Source organism: Zonotrichia albicollis, chromosome 3, assembly GCF_047830755.1.
Source record: "Zonotrichia albicollis isolate bZonAlb1 chromosome 3, bZonAlb1.hap1, whole genome shotgun sequence".
Taxonomy (NCBI): Eukaryota; Metazoa; Chordata; class Aves; order Passeriformes; family Passerellidae; genus Zonotrichia; species Zonotrichia albicollis.
This window is the reverse complement of record NC_133821.1, coordinates 2,817,823-2,839,566: the sequence shown is the minus strand read 5'-3', so window position 1 is coordinate 2,839,566 and position 21,744 is coordinate 2,817,823. Positions and strand designations below refer to the sequence as shown.

Below are 21,744 nucleotides of genomic sequence, written 5' to 3'. Positions count from 1 at the left end.
CCCAGTCCCTCTCCAGCTCTCCTGGATCCCCTTTAGGCTCTGGAAGGGGCTCTGAGCTCTCCCTGGATCCTTCTCTTCTCCAGGTGAGCACCCCCAGCTCTCCCAGCCTGACTCCAGAGCAGAGGGGCTCCAGCCCTTGGAGCAGCTCTGTGGCCTCCTCTGGACCCCCTCTAACAGATCCACATCCTTCTTGCGCCAAGCATTCCAGTTCTGGAGGAAGAAAAACATCACACTAACATTCAGCACATTAAAGAGCTTATTTATGCCTTCCCCTGAACATAAATCTCTCTGTTCAATCAGTGTTTGTGGGGTGAACATGAGAATTCACCACGGATGTGGGACAACAGAACTGCTCTGAGCAGGGCAGTGTTTGCTGGAGCTGTCCAAGCCTGTCCGTTCAGGACAGCCTGGGTTTCTCCAGAGAGCCCCAGCAGCCCAGGCTGAGCTCACTGTGCCATGGGAAGGACACCTGAGGGTGGCAAAGCTCAGGCCACCAGTGGGAGAACGGGCTGATAAAGCCTCACCACAGTAATGTGGATTTCCTGCATTTGAAGCTGCCAAAACAGTTTCAGTATTTTATTTCACTTCTTAGAAATTAATGAAAAGTGTGGGTACAGTGCACGAGAAGGAAGAAACACAAGAGAAAAAAAGAGAATGAAATCAGAGTGTATGGCCTCTGCCCAAACTGAATGTGTCTCCTCACCCCCCATTCCTCCTCCAGGACATTTCCCTCCTTTGTTTCCATCTCCACACAATCCTCATTCCATTTCTGAGTTCCTACACATTTGTCCTTCTCTGTCTCCTCACAGAAATGCTCCAGGAAGCTCCAGGAAATCATCAGGATTTCTTCCTGAGCTTTGTGTAGGGTCACCCCAAAATGCTGATCCTTGCTGAAGTGCTGCACAAGAGACCCACAACACCCACAAAAACCAGGCAGCCCAAGGAGAACACACCATAAACATGAAAGATCCAAACCATAAACATGAAAGAGCCAAAACACTGGCTGGGCTTTACCCAGACACTTGAAAGGCACAACCTGCCCAGGGGATGGGGGTGGAACTACATCTTTAGGGTCCCTGAAAACCCAAATCCTGTGTTTCCATGATTTCTACTCTTGGGCAGAAAGCTTCCATCATATTTAGTAACCATAAATCTGGCAGTTCCTCAAAAAATACAAAATGTAGACAAATAAAATGTGAGTCTAAGCTGGTGAAATGAAGAGAAAAGCTCGTGCTCTGTCACATGGAACCAAAAATCTACCCCATGATCCAGAAGAGAACAAGGACCAAGGATGGGTTTCAATGAGGATCAAATTAACAAACGGATGAAAATAACACAAGGTTTGATTTTCAGACAAGGTCACAGCAGTGCAGTCTGAGTGCTGGAATGGCCACAGCCAGGCTTTGGGTTAAGCTGTGGCTGTCCCACCCCTGGAAGTGTCCCAGGCCCGGCTGGAGCACCCTGGGACAGTGGGAAGTGTCCCTGTCCATGGCAGAGGTGGAATGGGATGAGCTTTGAGGTCCTTCCAACCCAAACCATCTGGGATTCAAGCTCAGGCATCACCTCCAAGCTGTCACATCAAACAGCAAAAGGAGTTTTGATGTTTATTTGGCTACACACTAACAAGGAGCCAGCTGAACATGCCCAGGGCTCTTGGTCACTGCCTTGGTGTACAACCAGAAGCAGCAACTACCAGAAATTTGAGACACCTTAAAGGCACTAATTAGGCTAATTAAGGCAAGAAAGAGCTAAATGGGTGGCCCAGGGCCACAGGAGGCAGTGACCAAGTGGTGTTGAGGAGTTCTGTTCGCAGCCCTGTTCCCCAAGCCCTGAGAGAACCCCCACAGACCAATTCACAGGCAGCTGTGGGGTGAGAAAGCTGCAACCAAAACCGACTTCCTCCCCTCTCCCTCCCTCTCTGCCCACAAACACAAGAGTTTCTGATGAGTGATTTCACACAAGATGTACGGCCTGACTTCAACCAGAAAGAAACCACTCACAAATCCCTCACCCCCAGTGCTCAGGGCACCCGAATTCTGCTCCTTTGTGAGTGAGCAAAGCTACAAACAGGAGGATAAAATAAAACTTCCCATGTGCTGCAGCAGCAGGAAGCACTGACAGGGATCTCCCAGTGCTGAGCCAGGTGAGGCTCTCCTGACCACACAGCTTCCTTGGGAAAGGAACAAAAACAGGATAAAGCTTACAGGGCTCAGGCATGCTGATACTCCCAATTCCCCTGGAGATGGGAATAACTAATTAAAATCAGGAGTCATGGGATCAAAGTGAGCAGCTAGATATTTTGGGTTAATTTAATTACTTCACCTCCAAATAATCCCAAAGTTCCAGCAACAAGAGATTCCCTTTTTCCAGCATCCCCCACCACAGCAATACTCACACTACCTGTATTCCAGCCCCTCCTGCAGCTCCTGACATCTCCAGCGGCTCCAGATTTCCCTGGGAGAGGTTTCTGGCAGCCTCGCTGGCTTTCAGTGTTAGGATGTAATAAAAAAGGAAATTCATGAATTGTCTGCAGCAATTTGAGGGAGATTTGTGGCCATAGCAACATTACTATAATCTATGCTGCAGGGAACAAAAGCCACTTTGATCACGTTGTTCCCACCCTCCCCACCCCACCCATAAGGCTGGAAAACGCCGTCCAGACACTCCCCAGTCCCCCAAATGTGCTCTCCCACTAGCTGCCCCTGACATGAAATCACTGAAAAGGGGATTTAGAGTGACTCTGGAAGGTTGTGCAGGACATTCAGCATCCACACAGACCATCCCAAGCAACCACCCTCCTCCTGTACTGCTGCAGGAAGGGGACAGTGCCTGCTCTTCCCAGTTATCCACCAGGCATCCCACAGCTCCCACTGAGGAGCTGAAGGCATTCACTGTGCTGGTAACACAAAATAAACAACTCACCCAGGTTTATTGCTGTCGATGCCACGTGGCTGCAGGTTCTGTCCCCTCCCTGTCACTCACTACATTCCCTCACTCTGAAATTCATCTTTAGGCTCACACAGCTGCACCCAAGCCTGCAGGCACTCCTGTAATGCAAATAAAACAAGGATCCAAGGCACTGAGGAATTAATCTAACGAGCTGCCTGCCCTGCTCCCTGTGCTCAGGGCTCCCACAAGGAAGATGCCTCTGGAGAGGCCGGGCTGCCCAGCCAGCTGAAAGCAGAAATTTGTATTAATGCTCTCACTATTTTTAGCTTCACAAATCAGGCAGAGCTGACTTGTGCTTCCTGCCCCCAGCCACAACATCTGGGCTCTTGCTGGTCATTCGGGCTCTTTTTCCCACAAGGCAGAGCCTGGAATGTGGCAAGGTGGAGCTCTGGGAGGGAGAGGAGGGGGAAGAGGCAGCAAACTTTCCAAATTAGTCGGGAAAAGCAGAGGGCTGCAGTAATTCCACCTCTGGGATAACTCAGCAGCAGTGATTGCAATCTGCCCACTTCATTTGGCCCTGCAGTTTCTATTAGAGGCACAGCAGGAGGAAATTCTTGTACAGTAGTTAAGGCAAGGGATGGGTGTTGGGTGACTGGGGTTTGGCTCCCAGCTGTGCCCCAGACCCTTCTGCAGAACCTCAGGGAATTCTGCTCCTGTTCCCTGACTCACAGCATTCCTTGGGAATTCACCAGGGAGCTCATGGGTCACTGAGAGCAGCTGAGAGGAGAAATAAAATCAAAAGCTGCTTCCCGTTCAGCAGGATGTAAAGCGTCTTACAAATTTTTTCTGAGCAAAAGATGTAAGCACTACACAAAACTGATTGATTGGCATCTTCCAACCATCCCAGTTTTACAGGAAGGAAAGGGCACAGCCTTGCTCAGCCATTCCCATAACCCCACGCTACCAGGGAATCTATTTGAGAACATATGTCTTGATAGTCTCCAAAGATGATCTTGGGAGACAGGAAAAATTAATCATCTTGTGCTGGTCTGCCTTCAACTATTTCATAGCTCTGACTGAAATAAAATCTGAGCATGGGAACAAGAAATGCCAGGAACATACGAAAACTCAAACTGGAAACATAAAAAAATTATTTAAAAAAAGGCATTGAACACCAACAAGTTAAACACAATAAAAGAATGAAAGGAAGGAGGAAAGGGTGCTTACTGCTGACCCTTCAGTCATGTAGTGCTGGAGTTTGGGGTTTTTTTGGAAGAGAATATATTCTAGTACATATATTCCAATACAATATATTCCAACACAATATATTCCAATGTATTCCAGGACCTTCTGCTGGTTTTCCACAGCAGGGATAGTTCTTTGTAAAATGCTCGGAGGTCCTCAAAATGAAGGCCAAAACAATGAATAATAGAACTTCCAATCCAAAACTCTCCAACTTTGAATTGCCGAGACAATTCCTTCACCACGAGGGAAGCAGCATGGGGTAATCTGGAATAAAAGGTTCTGGGAGAAATGGGAACCCCTTGCCAGCATTTTCTCCCATATCCAGACCCAGCAGCAGCACAGGGATCCTGAGTCCCTCAGCACATTTGTGCTATGGGATGAGGGGCTCAGAGCCTCAGCAGAAAGGCAGTGCCACTTTGTGCTGTGGGATGAGGTGCTCAGAGCCTGAGAAGAAAGGCAGTGCCACTTTGTGCCGTGGGGTGAGGGGTTCAGCAGAAAGGCAGAGCCACTTTGTGCTGTGGGATGAGGGGCTCAGAGCCTGAGAAGAAAGGCAGTGCTGCTTTGTGCCATGGGATGAGGGGCTCAGAGCCTCAGCAGAAAGGCAGTGCCACTTTGTGCTGTGGGATGAGGGGCTCAGAAGAAAGGCAGAGCCACTTTGTGCCGTGGGATGAGGGGCTCAGAGCCTCAGCAGAAAGGCAGTGCCACTTTGTGCCGTGGGATGAGGGGCTCAGAGCCTCAGCAGAAAGGCAGTGCTGCTTTGTGCCATGGGATGAGGGGTTCAGCAGAAAGGCAGTGCCACTCTGTGCCGTGGGATGAGGGGCTCAGCAGAAAGGCAGTGCCACTTTGTGCCATGGGATGAAGGAGGCTCAGAGCCTCAGAAGAAAGGCAGTGCCACAGCAGCAGACTGCAGCCAGCAGCAGACTGCAGCCATCACCCTGTGCCAGTCTGAAGGCCAAACACGTAACCCTGACTAAAGCCAGAGGCCAGGGAACAGCCCCAGAGCTCTGCTCCGCTTGCAGGGGGAAGTGTCACGAGCAGCACTGGTGCCACTGACCTACTTATCCCCACAAAAGGGCCACAGAAAAAGGCAACAGCCCCAGCTCCCACAGTGGCAAAGTCCCTCTGGAAAATGCACTGTAAGGAACATAAAGGAGTTATAAGGAGCACAGAACAGGTGGGACCTTCCAAGATTGCTCCAGTTTTCTCAGAAAGAGCTGCTATTTTTGCCACTGTGTTACACAAGGGCAGAGCTGGAGCAAGGCAGCGTTTAGGAAATCCCATTTGCACCTCTGCCTTCCAACAGCAGCTTCTGTCCAATATTCTCCCTAAAGCTAAAACCCTTCTGTAATGTTTCCAGGAGGAAAGGGCAGACAAGCTTCATTTTTCAGGATGAAAGCTCGCAAAGCTGCAGGAGTGTTTTAAAAAATGGAAATTCCCACTTGCCAATCCAAACACAAACCCACAGACAGGGACATGGGAATGCTGAGGAGGAAGAGCCCACACAGAGTTCCACAGCTCCAGCCACAGCCATCACCTCAGGGATCCACGGAGTCAGGAAAAAAAGAGCAAAAGAGCCTAAACTCATCCATTTGGCAACTCAGGAACACACCAGATACAAACTGGACACCAGGATGAGCAAAAATCACCACAGAGCCCAAGAATCCTTTCAGGATACCTGGTGAGGTCTCAATCAAATCTGGAGTTATGGCTTTATTTTGAGTCATGGCCAGAAATTCAGTCCTGAAGGAAACCTTGCAAACAGAAAAAAGGTAAAAGAGAACTCCACAGTAACTGAGACAAGGCAACACTGACTAATTTAATTAATTAATCAGTTTAAAAGTGCAGCCAGCAGGACCAGGGCAGTGATGGTCCCTCTGTCCCTGGCACTGCTGAGGCACCTCCAGCCCTGGGGACACTTCTGAGCCCCTCACAGGGACATTGAGGGCTGGAGGGTGTCCAGGGATGGGAACAGAGCTGGGGAAGGGGCTGGAGCACCAGGAGGGGCTGAGAAAGGAGCTCAGCCTGGAGAAAAGGAGGCTCAGGAGGGCCCTTGTGGCTCTGCACAACTCCTGACAGAAGTCAGGATTTCTCCCAGGGAAGAAGGGAGTTACAAGCACAAGAGTGGGAGCCCAGCAGGTGTCTCGTTTCATTTTCAAGGAAAGAACTTCAGAAAACTCTTCCAATAAAAGTTTCCTGAAGAGCAGCCATGGCTTCTGAATCAACACTCGGGGAGCAGATTCCTCCTCTCTCCCAGCTGATGGTGTGATGGCTCCTTCCTTGCCAAACACCTGCTCACCAGAAAGTGAAGCCGAGCACTTTCCAGCCCAAAACAGACTCTGCAAACATGTGAGCCCATCATGCAAATGAGCCATTTGTTCAGGCTCCACACACAGCCCAGCCCTGCTTCCCTGAGCCTGCACGGATCTGCCATGGGCAGCGAGGCACGGCCTTGGTGGCTCCTGGGGGTCACTGAGCCAGGCCTTGGTGGCTCCTGGGGGTCACTGAGCCAGGCCTTGGTGGCTCATGGCGGTCACTGAACCAGGCCTTGGTGGCTTGTGGGGGTCACTGAGCCAGGCCTTGGTGGCTCCTGGGGGTCACTGAGCTAGGCCTTGGTGTCTCGTGGGGGTCACTGAGCCTGGCCTTGGTGGTTTGTGGGGGTCACTGAGCCAGGCCTTGATGATTTGTGGGGATCACTGAACCAGGCCTTGGTGGCTCATGGGGGTCACTGAGTCAGGCCTTGATGGCTCATGGGGATCACTGAGCCAGGCCTTGGTGGCTCCTGGGGGGTCACTGAGCCCGGCCTTGGTGGCTCATGGCGGTCACTGAACCAGGCCTTGGTGGCTTGTGGGGGTCACTGAGCCAGGCCTTGGTGGCTCCTGGGGGTCACTGAGCCAGGCCTTGGTGGCTTGTGGGGGTCACTGAGCCAGGCCTTGGTGGCTCCTGGGGGTCACTGAGCTAGGCCTTGGTGTCTCGTGGGGGTCACTGAGCCTGGCCTTGGTGGTTTGTGGGGGTCACTGAGCCAGGCCTTGATGATTTGTGGGGATCACTGAACCAGGCCTTGGTGGCTCATGGGGGTCACTGAGTCAGGCCTTGATGGCTCATGGGATCACTGAGCCAGGCCTTGGTGGCTCCTGGGGGGTCACTGAGCCAGGCCTTGGTGGCTCATGGCGGTCACTGAACCAGGCCTTGGTGGTTTGTGGGGATCACTGAGTCAGGCCATGGTGGTCCATGAGGGTCACTGAGCCAGGCCTTGGTGGCTCATGGGGGTTACTGAGCCAGGCCTTGGTGGCTCATGGGAGTCACTCCAAGTCAGGGAGACACAGCCTTGGTGGCTTTGGGGGTCACTCCACGTCGGGGAGACATGGCCTTGGTGGCCCGTGGAGATCATTCTGAGCCAGGCCTTAGTGGCCCATGGGGGTCACTCCAAGTTAGGGAGACATGGCCTTGGTGATTCATGGGATCATTCCAAATTAGGGAAGCACAGTCTTGGTGGCTCATGGGGATCGCTCTGATTCAGAAAGCATGCCTTGGTGGCTTATGGGGATCACTCCAACTTAGGGAGACACAGCCTTGGTGGCTCGTAGGGATCACTCTGAGCCAGGCCTTGGTGGCTCGTGGGGGTCACTCCAACTTGGGGAGACACGGCCTTGGTGGCCCATGGCAGTCACTCCAAGCCAGGGAGGCAGAACTTGAACCCTGAGAGCTTCACTCAGTCCTGGATTCTTCTAAACCCTCGTGCCTCATCCCATCCCAAAGGCAGAGTCACCACAGAGAACAAGCACTACAGAGAGTGCTCATGCAATAAACACTGCCAGCTGCCAGAGCCTCCATCCCTGATCTCCTGGAGATGTGACACTCTGGTGATGCTTGGCAGGGGTGCTCCAAGGTGCCACCAAGCCAGGCAGGGACAGGTGGCTCCGCCATTACCGCCCTGCTGCCTTTAATTCCAGCGCTCCATTGCCCACGGCACGGGGGGAGCTCCTGTCTGATTTCAGTTTGTGCCACACACTTCACACAGCACAGACTTCTCCAAAGGCTCTGCTGGGCTTCACACCATCCCAGAATCATTAAGGTTGGAAAAGTTTTCCAAGAGTCCAACTACCAACCAGCACCACCACTAAACCGTGTCCTCAAGTGCCACATCCACACAGAATCACAGAATCACAGAATCACAGAATAATGAGGTTGGAAGAGACCTCTAAGATCATCGAGTCCAACCATCAACCATCATCACCAGGGTCACCACTAAACTGTGTCCTCAAGTGCCACATCCACACAGAACACAGAATCACAGAATAATGAGGTTGGAAGAGACCTCTAAGATCATCAAGTCCAACCATTGCCCTAACACCTCAACTAGAGCATAGCACCAAGTGCCATGTCCAGTCTTTTTCTAACACATCCAGAGATGGTGATTCTACCACCTCCTGGAAGAGCATTCCAGTGCTTTATTATTCTTTCTGTGAAAAACTTTTTCCTAAAATCCAACCTGTACCTTCCTTGATGCACCTTGGGACTGTGTCCTCTGGTTCTGTCAGTGCTGCCCGGTGACAGAACAAGGACACACATTTTAGTGACACCACTCCTGCTCTGAGCAGCTGTTCCAATGCTTTACAACCCTTTCCATTATTTTTTCCCTCCTCATATCTAACCTAAACATCCCCTGGTGCAGCTTGAGGCCATTTTCCTTGCACTAAAACATAACCTGGGAAACTTCACAGAAGTAAAAGTTTTGAGGATGGTGGGAATTGGATCAGCTGGGGGTGCTGACCTGGAGAGAAGAAGGATCCAGGGAGAGCTCAGGGCCTAAAGGGGCTCCAGGAAAGCTGGAGAGGGACTGGGACAAGGGATGGAGGGACAGGACACAGGCAATGGCTGCACACTGCCAGAGGGCAGGGATGGATGGGATATTGGGAAGGAATTGTTCCCTGTGAGGGTGGGGAGGCCCTGGAATAGAATTCCCAGAGAAGCTGTGGCTGCCCCTGGATCCCTGGAGTGTCCAAGGCCAGGTTGGAAGGCTTGGAGCACCCTGGGATAGTGGAAGGTGCCCTGGCCATGGCAGGGGTTTGAAATGAGATCTTTCAGGTCCCTTCCCACCCCAACCATTCCACGATCCTGTCACAAACAAAGCAGTTTGCTCTTTCAGCCGCATTTTTTTTCTGCAGTATGGCTGCAACAAGAAACAGACACACACAAAAGGCAACTCAAAGGCACTTAGCTGACCTAAATAATGGTAATTTCCTGGAAATTTCACTTAACTACTTGGGAGTTTGCAATACTTCAAGCAATCAACACACAGCACTCCACAGATAAAAGCTGAGGGTTTCACTTCCCCATCTGAAACATCTCTGAGAAGCACCAGCTGTGCAAAGAGAAGAACCACAACACTGAAAACCTCAGATCTCCTTTTGATTTCATGTTGCTTCTAGAAGGAGGCACTTGCAGCCTGCAGAAGCTGTGAAGAAGCACTAAAGAAATAAAACCAGTTCCTTGCTTCCACTGTCACAGGTCCCACATCCTCAGAATGAGACATCCCAGCCACGAAAGGTGCACATGAATTTAAAAGCTCAGCATCCCTTACAGATCTGGATTAAACATTAAAAGGTAATGTTTTGTTCAAAAAAAGTGAAATTGAAATGGGAATTTCACAGTCACAGCAGACAGGAGAAAAATATCTATTTTATTACACTTTCATGTATTAGCCTCAACTGTGCCTGCTTCTGCCAAGATGAGATGTTTGACATGCCTCAAATATGAATACCTAAGAAGTTTCAATATTTGTCTTGGATTTCTCCTTAAAAAAAACCCCAAAAAAGAAACAAACCAGTTTTTGTAAAGTCTGAAATTGTAGCCATGGGATGAAGAAATAGAGTTAGTGAGGCATCACCTAAGGCAGCCTATTGCTTTTGAATGTCTTTGCTCACCAAGAGAGAGCAGCCTCATTCTCTTTCCCCATAAAGCTTAAACCACGTGGGATTGCATTTTGTAAATTATTTAATGGATTAAAACCACATAAATTGGGAAATATACAGCCAATTCTCTCACTTTTGGTGCTGCTTTTAGCATCTTGTGCTGAGGGAGCACTTGGATGTGCAGATTTCCATCTGCACTGCTGCCCCAGCCACCCTGAGCCACCTCATCACCAGAAATTTGAGTTTTTTGCTGAAATAATTTGGATTTCCAATGGTTTAATTTCATATTAAGGCCTGGGCATGTTGGCAGAGGAGGGAATTTGGCATGTTAGGATAAAGACCAATCATAGAAAGGTCCTGTGTTGTGACAAAATAAAGTTTTGAGGTTCCAGACAGGGCTACAGAGAAAGCCTCTGACACTTTAACACTTTTATAGTCAAATCAGACAAGAAAAATTAGAAAAGGTACAACCCTGCCATGGGAAAACCAATTATTATCAGCAAATTTCATGCCAATATTAGTGTGAATAGAGATGGTCCCAAGAATGTGGTGCATGTTCCATCCTGGAGAAGTGTCCCTCACCTGGAAGGGCTCAGGTCCCTCACAGAGAGGTGACACAAGGAACAATCAGAGGTTAAGTGACAGGGACAGGGACTATGGCTGTACCCATAATAGTGAGTTAAACCAAGCCAGAGTGGGCCCAAACAGTCCAAGATAAGGATCAGGAAATGGCACAGGCTGGGGAATGTCCTAAAAGGGAGCTGGGACCAGGGTGCTCTGATTTTGGAGTTGGAAGTTTAACTGTAGGATCGTGTCCAGGGTATGCCAGGGGACAGGGCAGGAATGTCACAGCTTGGCTGACAGTGACATCCAGAGCTGCTCCCAGAGTCCAGGGAAGGGGCCTGAGGATGGGACACTGAGCAGGTAAAGGTTTCTTTGGGGAAAACCCTCCAGTGCCCCTGCTGACAGAGCTCTGAGCAGGAACACACCAAATCCTCAGAAGAGAAGCTGTGAAGTGGCTTCACCTCCTCCCCAAGGGTAGCAATTGCTCCCCATGGCATCAGAGACATCCATGGCTGCCTGGCACCCTCTGATCCCACCACGAGATCAAAGAGCCCTCACTGCAAAGGTCCTGCCAGAGCCACCACCAGGGACGAAAACACTTCATCCTGGAAAAGATCTGAGAAATCTCCTCCTTTGAGCACTTCTGGAGATACTTCAAGCTCGCTCCGCTCTGCATATTCCAGCATCACCCTGAGACACCTCAGCTCCAAGGGAAGCAACTTTGGGCTTCCAGTGAGCCAAAAAATCCTCCTGGCTTAAAGAAAGAAAGAGAAGAAAGAGAAGAAAGAGAAGAAAGAAAGAAAGAGAAGAAAGAGAAGAAAGAGAGGGAGGGAGGGAGGGAGGGGAGGGAGGGGAGGGAGGGAGGGAGGGAGGGAGGGAGGAAGGAAGGAAGTGGCGGAAGGAAGGAAGTGGCGGAAGGAAGGAAGGAAGTGGCGGAAGGAAGGAAGGAAGTGGCGGAAGGAAGTGGCGGAAGGAAGTGCGGAAGGAAGGAAGTGGCGGAAGGAAGGAAGTGGCGGAAGGAAGGAAGGAAGTGGCGGAAGGAAGTGGCGGAAGAAGTGGCGGAAGGAAGAAGGAAGTGGCGGAAGGAAGGAAGTGGCGGAAGGAAGGAAGGAAGTGGCGGAAGGAAGGAAGGAAGTGGCGGAAGGAAGTGGCGGAAGGAAGGAAGGAAGTGGCGGAAGGAAGTGGCGGAAGGAAGTGGCGGAAGGAAGGAAGGAAGTGGCGGAAGGAAGTGGCGGAAGGAAGTGGCGGAAGGAAGTGGCGGAAGTGGCGGAAGTGGCGGAAGTGGCGGAAGTGGCGGAAGTGGCGGAAGTGGCGGAAGGAAGGAAGGAAGGAAGGAAGGAAGGAAGGAAGGAAGGAAGGAAGGAAGGAAGGAAGGAAGGAAGGAAGGAAGGGAGGGAAAGAGAGGAAGAAAGAGAGAGAGAGAGAAAGAAAGAAAGAAAGGAAAGAAAGAGAGAAAAAGAGAGAGAAAGAGAGAAAGAGAGAGAGAGAGAGAGAGAGAGAGAGAGAGAAAGAAAGAAAGAAAGAAAGAAAGAAAGAAAGAAAGAAAGAAAGAAAGAAAGAAAGAAAGAAAGAAAGAAAGAAAGAAAGAAAGAAAGGGAGAAAGGGAGAAAGGGAGAAAGAGAGAGAGAGAGAGAGAGAGAGAGAAAGAAAGAAAGAAAGAAAGAAAGAAAGAAAGAAAGAAAGAAAAGAAAGAAAGAAAGAAAGACATGAAGCCAATGCTTTTTTTCTTCCCCAAACCTCTCTGAAACCAAGACAAGACTAAGAAGTGCTAAGAGCCAGCACAAAGTCCATCCCTTATCAGTACAGATAACCACGGGGGCCTTACAGGAGAGCTGGAAAATGACATTTTACACAGACATGGAGTGACAGGACAAGGGGGACAGGCTTTGGGCTGAGAGAGGGCAGATTCCAATGGGATACTGGGGAGAATTCTTGGCTGTGAGGGTGGGCAGGCCCTGGCACAGAATTCCCAGGGAAGCTGTGGCTGCCCCCGGATCCCTGGGAATGTCCAAGGCCAGGCTGATGGGGCTTGGAGCAAGCAGGGACAGTGGAAGGTGGAGCAGGATGAACTTTCAGGTTCCTTCCACCCAGATCACTATGGATTTTATGATTATCCACTGTGCTGAATTCTGTAATCCCTGATGCCAATCATAGCCAAATATCAGGCAGGCAAAATCCAAGCTTTTGAAACAGTCACCACATTTAAGCTTGGTAATTTATTACCATTAAACCGCAGTAATGTATTCAAGTGGAAAGGATGATACTCAAGGTAAAATAGCCAAGGTCTAATGTTAAGAGGGGCTTCCACAGAGAGAAATTGTGTTTAATCTGTGCTTGAGAGCAGAGGCAGGTCCCTCTCTCCTGCTCTCACTTCTCCAACGCCATCTGCTCGAGTTCAGCTCAGTGCAAGTGTTCCTCCCCTTGCAGGAACTGGAGAAGGAACAAGATTTAAAAGTCAATACCTACAGAAAAGAACAGCAGCTCGAGATGAGGAAATTGCCTTAAATTTCATTTCTCCCAAGTACCTGCAAAAGCAGCAGCATACCCATTCACTCGAGCACTTCTTTTCCCTCTTTATCTCTGTTTATTGATTTTACAAGGAAAATCAGCACCAGGGCTTTTGCAGAAGGATGAATTATGTGTGTGGATTCAAGAGGTTTAAAGCAGACTTGCACTGAAATCTGAGAATCAAATTGGGAGCAAGATTTTCAGCCTTTATTACATCCACAAGGAAGAAGCGTTTTCCATCAGAAAACAGATCCGTGAAAAGCTGCCCAAGCTTTCATTTGGATTCTCCTTAAAACCTTTACATTGCACAGAAATGTTGTTTTCATTAGAGATTTCAGAAAGAATAAAATGAAAAACAAAATCTGACATTTCCTACAAGCATCCAGGGAGCTTTTCTTCTTTACTACTTTACTGTGCCAGAAAAAACCAAAACACTGCTTGCTTTAAAATAAATTTTCAATTAAAACTGCTCTGCAAGACTCAAGCATTTGATTTCTCAGGGAAGGCAGATTTTCCTTGGGGATGGGGTGGATTTGCTGGGCACAACACACACAAGCCCAGGGTCAGTGACAAACAGGGCCCAGGCACCACAGAAATGGGGAATAATCAAAGTAAATCAGAATCCCTTTGAAAACAGCAAGAATCCTTGGGTCCTACCCCAGCTCTGACTTCACTTAGTGAAAATTACTCTATTTTTAAGTAAAAAGATATTAGTCCAAGTCAATTAGTCCAACAATACAAAACCCCTATTTGCAGAAGTGACCTTCTTTCCAATTACCTTAATTTTACCTCTGGAAGTAAATTAAGATAAACCTTCAGGCAAATTTCATTCAGAGCAAGAACTAAATTTCATAAACTTCAAACAATTAAACTGAGAAGCTGAATTCTCATTAATTTGCCTGTGTATCCAAATGCAGATGAGCATGAACCTCCAGCACCCTTAGCCCAACTTCTGCTCCCAGACTGATGCTGCCCTTCCTGTCAATAATTGTTGTTTTTACCAATTAACCTCCCTGATGGTTGCATTTCCAGAGCTGAGAGTGTTGAGCTGTCTAAAACTCCCAGATCCTGGGAGTGGGAAGCATTACAAGATGCTTCAGGCCATTAAACGTGTGTTGAGTGCTGGAGCCCAGAGCCAGGCATCAAACGAGATAAAAACCTCCAACAAAAGATTTCCAGAGGAGGTTTCTGTTAAATGAAGTAAAAGATGGGAGGCTGGGAGTTTGAAATATTAAGGACTGAGAAATCTGTTTTCCAAGTTCGTTTTAGTGTGTTGACTCTGCTAAGTGAAAGGGCTGCTTAAAGGGAGTGGATGGAATCAATCATAGCAGTTCAGGGAAAAACGGCCCAGAGGTGGGGGAATAATTCAATTGGCTTCAAAAATGCCACTTTGCTCAAAATAAAGAGAAAAGGCCACTGGGGCAGGCAGCAGTGAAGAGGTCTGACTAGGGATGGATTTCTGAAGACCAGCTAAAGTTCCTGAGACTTCCTTTCCTTCCCTTTTCCTTTCCTTTCTTTTCCTTGAAATTTCCTTTCCTTTCCTTTCCTTTCCCTTTCCCTTTCCTTTCCTTTCCTTTCCTTTCCTTTCCTTGAAATTTCCTTTCCTTGAAATTTCCTTTCCTTTCCTTGAAATTTCCTTTCCTTTCCTTGAAATTTCCTTTCCTTTCCTTGAAATTTCCTTTCCTTTCCTTGAAATTTCCTTTCCTTTCCTTTCCTTTCCTTTCTTGAAATTTCCTTTCCTTTCTTGAAATTTCCTTTCCTTTCCTTGAAATTTCCTTGAAATTTCCTTTCCTTTCCTTTCCTTTCCTTTCCTTTCCTTTCCTTTCCTTTCCTTTCCTTTCTTTCCTTTCCTTTCCTTGAAATTTCCTTTCCTTTCCTTGAAATTTCCTTTCCTTGAAATTTCCTTTCCTTTCCTTGAAATTTCCTTTCCTTTCCTTGAAATTTCCTTTCCTTTCCTTGAAATTTCCTTTCCTTGAAATTTCCTTTCCTTTCCTTGAAATTTCCTTTCCTTTCCTTGAAATTTCCTTGAAATTTCCTTTCCTTTCCTTTCCTTTCCTTTCCTTTCTTTCCTTTCCTTTCCTTTTCCTTTCCTTTCCTTTCCTTTCCTTTCCTTTCCTTTCCTTTCCTTTCCTTTCCTTTCCTTTCCTTTCCTTTCCTTTCCTTTCCTTTCCTTTCCTTTCCTTGAAATTTCCTTTCCTTTCCTTTCCTTGAAATTTCCTTTCCTTTCCTTTCCTTGAAATTTCCTTTCCTTTCCTTTCCTTTCCTTTCCTTTCCTTTCCTTTCCTTTCCTTTCCTTTCCTTTCCTTTCCTTTTCCTTTCCTTTCCTTTCCTTTCCTTTCCTTTCCTTTCCTTTCCTTTCCTTTCCTTTCCTTTCCTTGAAATTTCCTTTCCTTGAAATTTCCTTTCCTTGAATTTCCTTTCCTTGAAATTTCCTTTCCTTGAAATTTCTTTCCTTTCCTTGAAATTTCCTTGAAATTTCCTTTCCTTGAAATTTCCTTTCCTTGAAATTTCCTTTCCTTGAAATTTCCTTGAAATTTCCTTGACATTTCCTTTCCTTGAAATTTCCTTTCCTTTCCTTGAAATTTCCTTGAAATTTCCTTTCCTTGAAATTTCCTTTCCTTTCCTTTCCTTTCCTTTCCTTTCCTTTCCTTTCCTTTCCTTTCCTTTCCTTTCCTTTCCTTTCCTTTCCTTTCCTTTCCTTTCCTTTCCTTTCCTTTCCTTTCCTTCCTTGAAATTTCCTTTCCTTTCCTTTCCTTTCCTTCCTTTCCTTTCCTTTCCTTTCCTTTCCTTTCCTTTCCTTTCCTTTCCTTTCCTTTCCTTTCCTTTCCTTTCCTTTCCTTTCCTTTCCTTTCCTTTCCTTTCCTTTCCTTTCCTTTCCTTTCCTTTCCTTTCCTTTCCTTTCCTTTCCTTGAATTTCCTTTCCTTGAATTTCCTTGAAATTTCCTTTCCTTTCCTTGAAATTTCCTTTCCTTTCCTTGAAATTTCCCATTTTCCTTTCCCATTTTCCTTTCCATTTTCCTTTCCCTTCCCTTCCCTTCCCTTCCCTTCCTTCCCTTCCCTTCCCTTCCCTTCCTTCCCTTCCCTTCCTTCCCTTCCCTTCCCTTCCTTCCCTTCCCTTCCTTCCCTTCCCTTCCCTTCCCTTCCCTTCCCTTCCCTTCCCTTCCCTTCCTCCAGCCCCAGAAAAGGCTTCCAATGAGACAAAGGGAGAGGAAGGAAAAATCTCTCAAGTGCTGTAATGAAGGAATATGTAAGGAAACAAATAATGACAAACTCGCTTGCTGATCTGATCACCTCTGCTCAGGAACAGGAGAGCCCCAGAGCGAACAGAAGCTAAAAAAGGAACGTGCACTGATGGCTTGGGTATTTGGAGAGAGAGGGAATATCTGCCAATGGCACACAAGGCTGTGCTTCTGTGACACCGTTACAATTTCACAGACGTCATTCTGAGCTTTCTTCAGGGGATGAAGCTCTGCTGGAACATCACAAAGTCCCTGAAGGGAGGGAGTGGGAGCCCCATTTTTCAGCAGTAACAGCACAGGATGGCAGAGCTGCAGAAGCAGCTTGGTTCCCAGGCCAGGGGCAGAACTCAGTCACTGCCCTGGATGCTCACCCTGCTCCACTCATCCGCAGCTGGGAGGGTCAGGGGGCACAGAGCTGCTCACACCCGGAGCTCAGGGTCACAGAAACAAGCTCTGCTCAAATACTTGCTCTGTTTGCTTTCTGTGAAAAACGCCAATCACTCCTTTTTAAAATTTTAACAGTTTCGTAGTAATAAAATGGTTATAAAATAGGAATACAATTAGAGTAATAATAATTTGAGCAATTTGGATTAGGACAATATGAGACAAAAAAGACAAAGAGTTATGGATGGTCTGGGTACCTTTTCTGGGCAAAATTTGCCTGAAAAAGGACACACATTAACAAAGGATTAACCCTTAAAATAACAGCCTGTTGCATATTCATACACCTCATCCATGATGCACAAATTCCATTCAGACACAGGATTCTGTCTGGTCATCCTCAACTTCTTCCTCTGAATCCTGACAATGCCTTTGAGGTGGGAAGAAGTTCATTTCTTCTGATAAGAGGGCAATAAATTCTTTATCTCTGAAAGATTCAGGTGTCCTGTGGCTGCTATTTTGCTGCAAGTCCTTTCTTTAAAAAAAGTATCCTACATGGCATAGTTTCTATTTGAACACTTTTTATAACCTAAAACTCTATTTACCACACTACTTAAGAGAATGAATCCAGCATTACTTTCTAACACAACACATACAATATTCATTCGAATATTTGTGAAAAGCCAATCATAAAATCCATGCATTTTTCACACTTTCTTTTCCTCTTCCAGGTCTCTCCTCACAGCCACTTGTCCTCAGAGCAGCTGTGGCTGCCCCTGGACCCCTGAAGTGTCCAAGGCCAGTTTGGACGGGGCTTGAAGCACCCTGGGATAGTGGGAGGTGTCCCTGCCCATGGCAGGGGTGGCACTGGATGGGCTTTAAGGTCCCTTCCAACCCAAACCATTCCAGGTTTCTCTGATTCCCCCACCCAGGGTTGCTGGGCAGGAAAATACAACTTGCTTCAACACCTGCACTGCCACAGGCATCAGACAGGAAAGAGGATGGGAAAACCCAACCCTTCCAAAACAGGGAAGCAAAACTGACTTCCAAATATCAGGTAACATTTCCTGACTGTGAAAAATGTGTGTATTTTATGATTGGCTTTTCACAAACATGCAAATGAATATTATGTGTGTTGTGTTAGAAAGTAATGCTGGATTCATTCTTTTAAGTAGTGTGGTAAATAGTTTTGGGTTATAAAAAATGTTAAAATAGAAACTGTGCTATGTGAGATACTTTTTTTAAAGAAAGGACTCACAGCAGAGAGCAGCCACAGGACACCTGAATCTTTCAGAGATAAAGAATTTATTGCCCTTTTATCAGAAGAAATGAACTTCTTCCCACCTCAAAGGCATTGTCAGGATTCAGAGGAAGAAGTTGAGGATGACCAGACAGAATCCTGTGTTTGAATGGAATTGATGCATCATGGATGAGGTGTATGCATATGCAACAGGCTGTTGTTTTTAAGGGTTAATCCTTTGTTAACAGGTGTCCTTTTTCAGGCTTGAAAAAGGTACCCGGACATCCATAACTCTTTGTCTCTATTGCCTCATATTGTCCTAATTCAAATTGTCCAAATTATTATGACTCTACTGTATTACTATTTTTATAACCATTTTATTACTATGAAATTTTTAAAATTTCAAAAGCAAGTGATTGGCGTTTTTCACACTGGTATTTCTCAAGAAAACATCAAAAGCTTTGTAGCCCAGAAGGTAACTGGAAAACCCCCCCCAGCTGAGAGCAGCACAGGGAATGCCCCTCCTGGACACCACACACAGCAGGAAAGTGCTGCCATCAGCTCAGTCTCAGCAGCTGCATGAAGAGCAGATGATTTTCAAGGTGCTCACATGGCCTCATCTCAGTTTTTAATCAAAGTTTTTGGTTAAGTCATCACTCACACAAAGATTTTCCATCACCCCCGAGCCCAAAGCACAGGAGGCAGTGGGGGATCTCATCCCAGCTCCTGCTGCACTCACCCAGCACATCCCAGTCCCTGCTGGGGAGGGAGTGCATGCACCACGGTCAGATTTATTATCTTTATAACCACCACTGACACACCTGGCAGAACTCAGAACTCTCCTCTGGGAAGATGAAACTTGCCACGTTTGACGGGGGAGTCACACATCCCTCCTCCCACATCAGAGCCCACGCTGACAAACACAGACACAAATCCTGGGGAAGTCACAGCTCCCCCCACCCTCAGTGGGAACCAGGGCTATTAATTTCAATTTGGAGCATCCAACCCCTCCAGCCAAAAGCAGCAGGCAGAGAGAATAACCACATCTGCGATTTATGACCTGGAATTTCAGGAAGGGGAAGAGGAGTTCTGGTCCTGCGTTTCATTTTTCTGCCTCTAAAACCCTTGCCAATAACAACAGAATGTCAGCAAGCACCAGCTCCCTTCCCCAAGGAGCAGCACAGGGTGGGACAGAGCCCAGCTCCTTCTCCCACAGCTTTATTCCATGTGAAGGGCAAACAGGAGCAAGGGTTTAAGTGCTAAAGCAAACAGAGGCAGCTTTAACACACAGGCTGATGAAAGAGCCTGTACACAGCTGCTCTTGAAGTCATTGCTTTGTAGTCTTCATTCCCACACACAATTATGAGCTTAGAGGTTCCAAGACTTCAAATGATACTTTGTGCTTCCTTCAAGTATATATATAAAAAAATAGATTTTAGATCTCATATGCTTCTTAAGTCAAGATTAATGAATCCTCACAGAAATACCACAGTTACCTGAGTGATAGACTGGGGGGCTCTGATGTGCTTCTGGTTTTGCAAAAAGGCTGAACCTCAACCTGGCTAGGGTTTGGAACCATTAAATTAATAAATTTGTGCTTCCTTCAAGTATACATATAAAAATATATATTTAAGATCTCATATGCTTCTTAAGTCAGGATTAATGAATCCTCACAGAAATATCACAGTTACCTGAGTGATGGACTGTGGGGGGATCTGTGCTTCTGGTTTTGCAAAAAGGCTGAACTTCAGCCTGGCTAGGGTTTGGAACCATTAAATTAATAAATTTGTGCTTTCTTCAAGTATATATTTAAAAAATAGATTTTAGATCTCATATGCTTTTTAAGTCAGGATTAATGAATCCTCACAGAAATCACAGCAATGGCCACAGTTACCTGAGTGATAAACTGTGAGGGGCTCTGTGCTTCTGGTTTTGCAGAAAGGCTGAACCTCAACCTGGCTAGGGTTTGGAACCATTAAATTAATAAATTTGTGCTTTCTTCAAGTATATATTTAAAAAATAGATTTTAGATCTCATATGCTTTTTAAGTCAGGATTAATGAATCCTCACAGAAATCACAGAAATGGGCACAGTTACCTGAGTGATAGACTGGGGGGCTCTGATGCGCTTCTGGTTTTGCAGAAATGCTGAATTTCAGCCTGGCTAGGACCTGGAACTATTAAATTAATAGATTTGTGCTTTCTTCAAGTATATATTTAAAAAATATATTTTAGATCTCATATGCTTCTTAAGTCAGGGTTAATTAATCCTCACAGAAATATCACAGTTACCTGAGTGATAGACTGTGGGGGGCTCTGATGTGCTTCTGGTTTTGCAAAAAGGCTGAACATCAGCCTGGCTAGGACCTGGAACCATTAAATTAATAATTTTTAGGGGTAATATTACTGCCTTGGAGACTACACATGTACAAGCATTCCTTTAACAGTAGATTTGAGAAATGTTGATTTTTAAGAGGATTTCACAACACACTGTTAGTAATAAAGGCAGCATTTGGAAGAACAAAGCTGGAAGTTTTAACTCCCTAAATGATGTGAGTGGGGAACTTGGGAGAACTCGAGTCCAGGGAATGAAGAAATTCATCTGGTTTTTCACATCCACCTTGAAATAAGAAATGACAGTGCATGGGCCAGCAAGCCTCTCTGGAGTGACTGGTGTTTAATAAATTATGGCAGTATTTTAAAAAGAGATACAAGAAAACAAGACAAAAAAAGGACCAAAAGTATTTTAAGAACAGAGAAAAAAAAATAAAAATAAGACAGTTCTACTCCAAGGGCACAGACCAAAAAAAGAGCTACAAACAAGAACACAAGACACAAATAAGTTTGTGGAGGAAAAGAACAGGTTATTCTCTCCCTCAGATCTGAAGAATACACTGTATTTTACACAGCAATGGGGAGAAGGAGTAGGGGGAAGAGAGTATCAAAATCCAAACAAGTCACAAGGCATCAACAATCCCTTGATGACAGCAGAGTAGTTTTTGTTGGCACAGCTCACGACAGCTGGAGGAATAATTGCGATGCTGAGCGAGGATGCCGAGAATATTTCGCTTCAGAGCCTCAGATGAAAGATGTTATCCACAAGCACTTTGCAAATGTTAATTAAACCCACACAGCCCCTTTTTGGCAGATCAAGGGGTATTTATCCCTCTTTTGCAGAGAGGGGAATGAATATCTCAGGCACTTTTAACTTCAGGTTAAAGCTGCTCTTTGTAGTTAGGAAGTGCCCCACAGAAACACCACTAAAAACACAAATTAACCTTCCCAGTCCAGCACAGCCAGGATGGAGCTGATCCCTCTCACTTCTCTCTGACCACTGCCCCAACAGAAAATTTTTCTGATTCTGCAGAAAAAGCAAACTCTGAGATGAATATGGGCACTACAAATGAGCTTTAAAACAACAGCGACCCTTGGTGAGTTGGGAAAGCAAAAAATTCAAATAAATTCAACTGCTCTTCCTTTGGTGACAGCTTTTCCCAGGCTTAAAATCATGGAAAAACCTGAGTTGGAAGGGATTCATAAGGATCATTGATCCAGCTCCTGGCCCTGCACAGACACCCCAATAATCCCCCTGGGAGCATTGTCCAAACCCTCCTGGAGCTCCGGCAGCTCAGTGACCTCAGCTCCTCCTTGTAGCTGCTCCCACCATTCCAAACAAGCTTCCTATTCCATAAAACACCATTCCCCAACAGGATGAAACAGTAATAGTGTCAATTTAAGCCAAAACAGTGAGTTAAAGCAGGCAGAAC

At 46.6% G+C, this 21,744-nt stretch overlaps 1 protein-coding gene across 13 annotated transcripts in view; it reads right to left on the bottom strand.

Moving 5' to 3' along the window:
- Positions 1-21,744, bottom strand: part of EXTL3 (exostosin like glycosyltransferase 3) — a 160,211-nt gene that overhangs the window by 75,129 nt on the left and 63,338 nt on the right. For 3 of the 13 annotated variants that reach the window (XM_074536465.1, XM_074536461.1, XM_074536466.1), the window contains exon 3: positions 2,923-3,047. The exons of 8 other annotated variants lie outside the window; for them this stretch is intronic. The gene's annotated coding sequence lies outside the window, so the exon portion shown is untranslated. Of the gene's footprint in view, positions 1-2,400; positions 2,552-2,922; positions 3,048-21,744 lie in introns of those variants that run through there. 2 more of the 13 variants (XM_074536467.1, XM_074536471.1) reach the window with 1 other exon arrangement.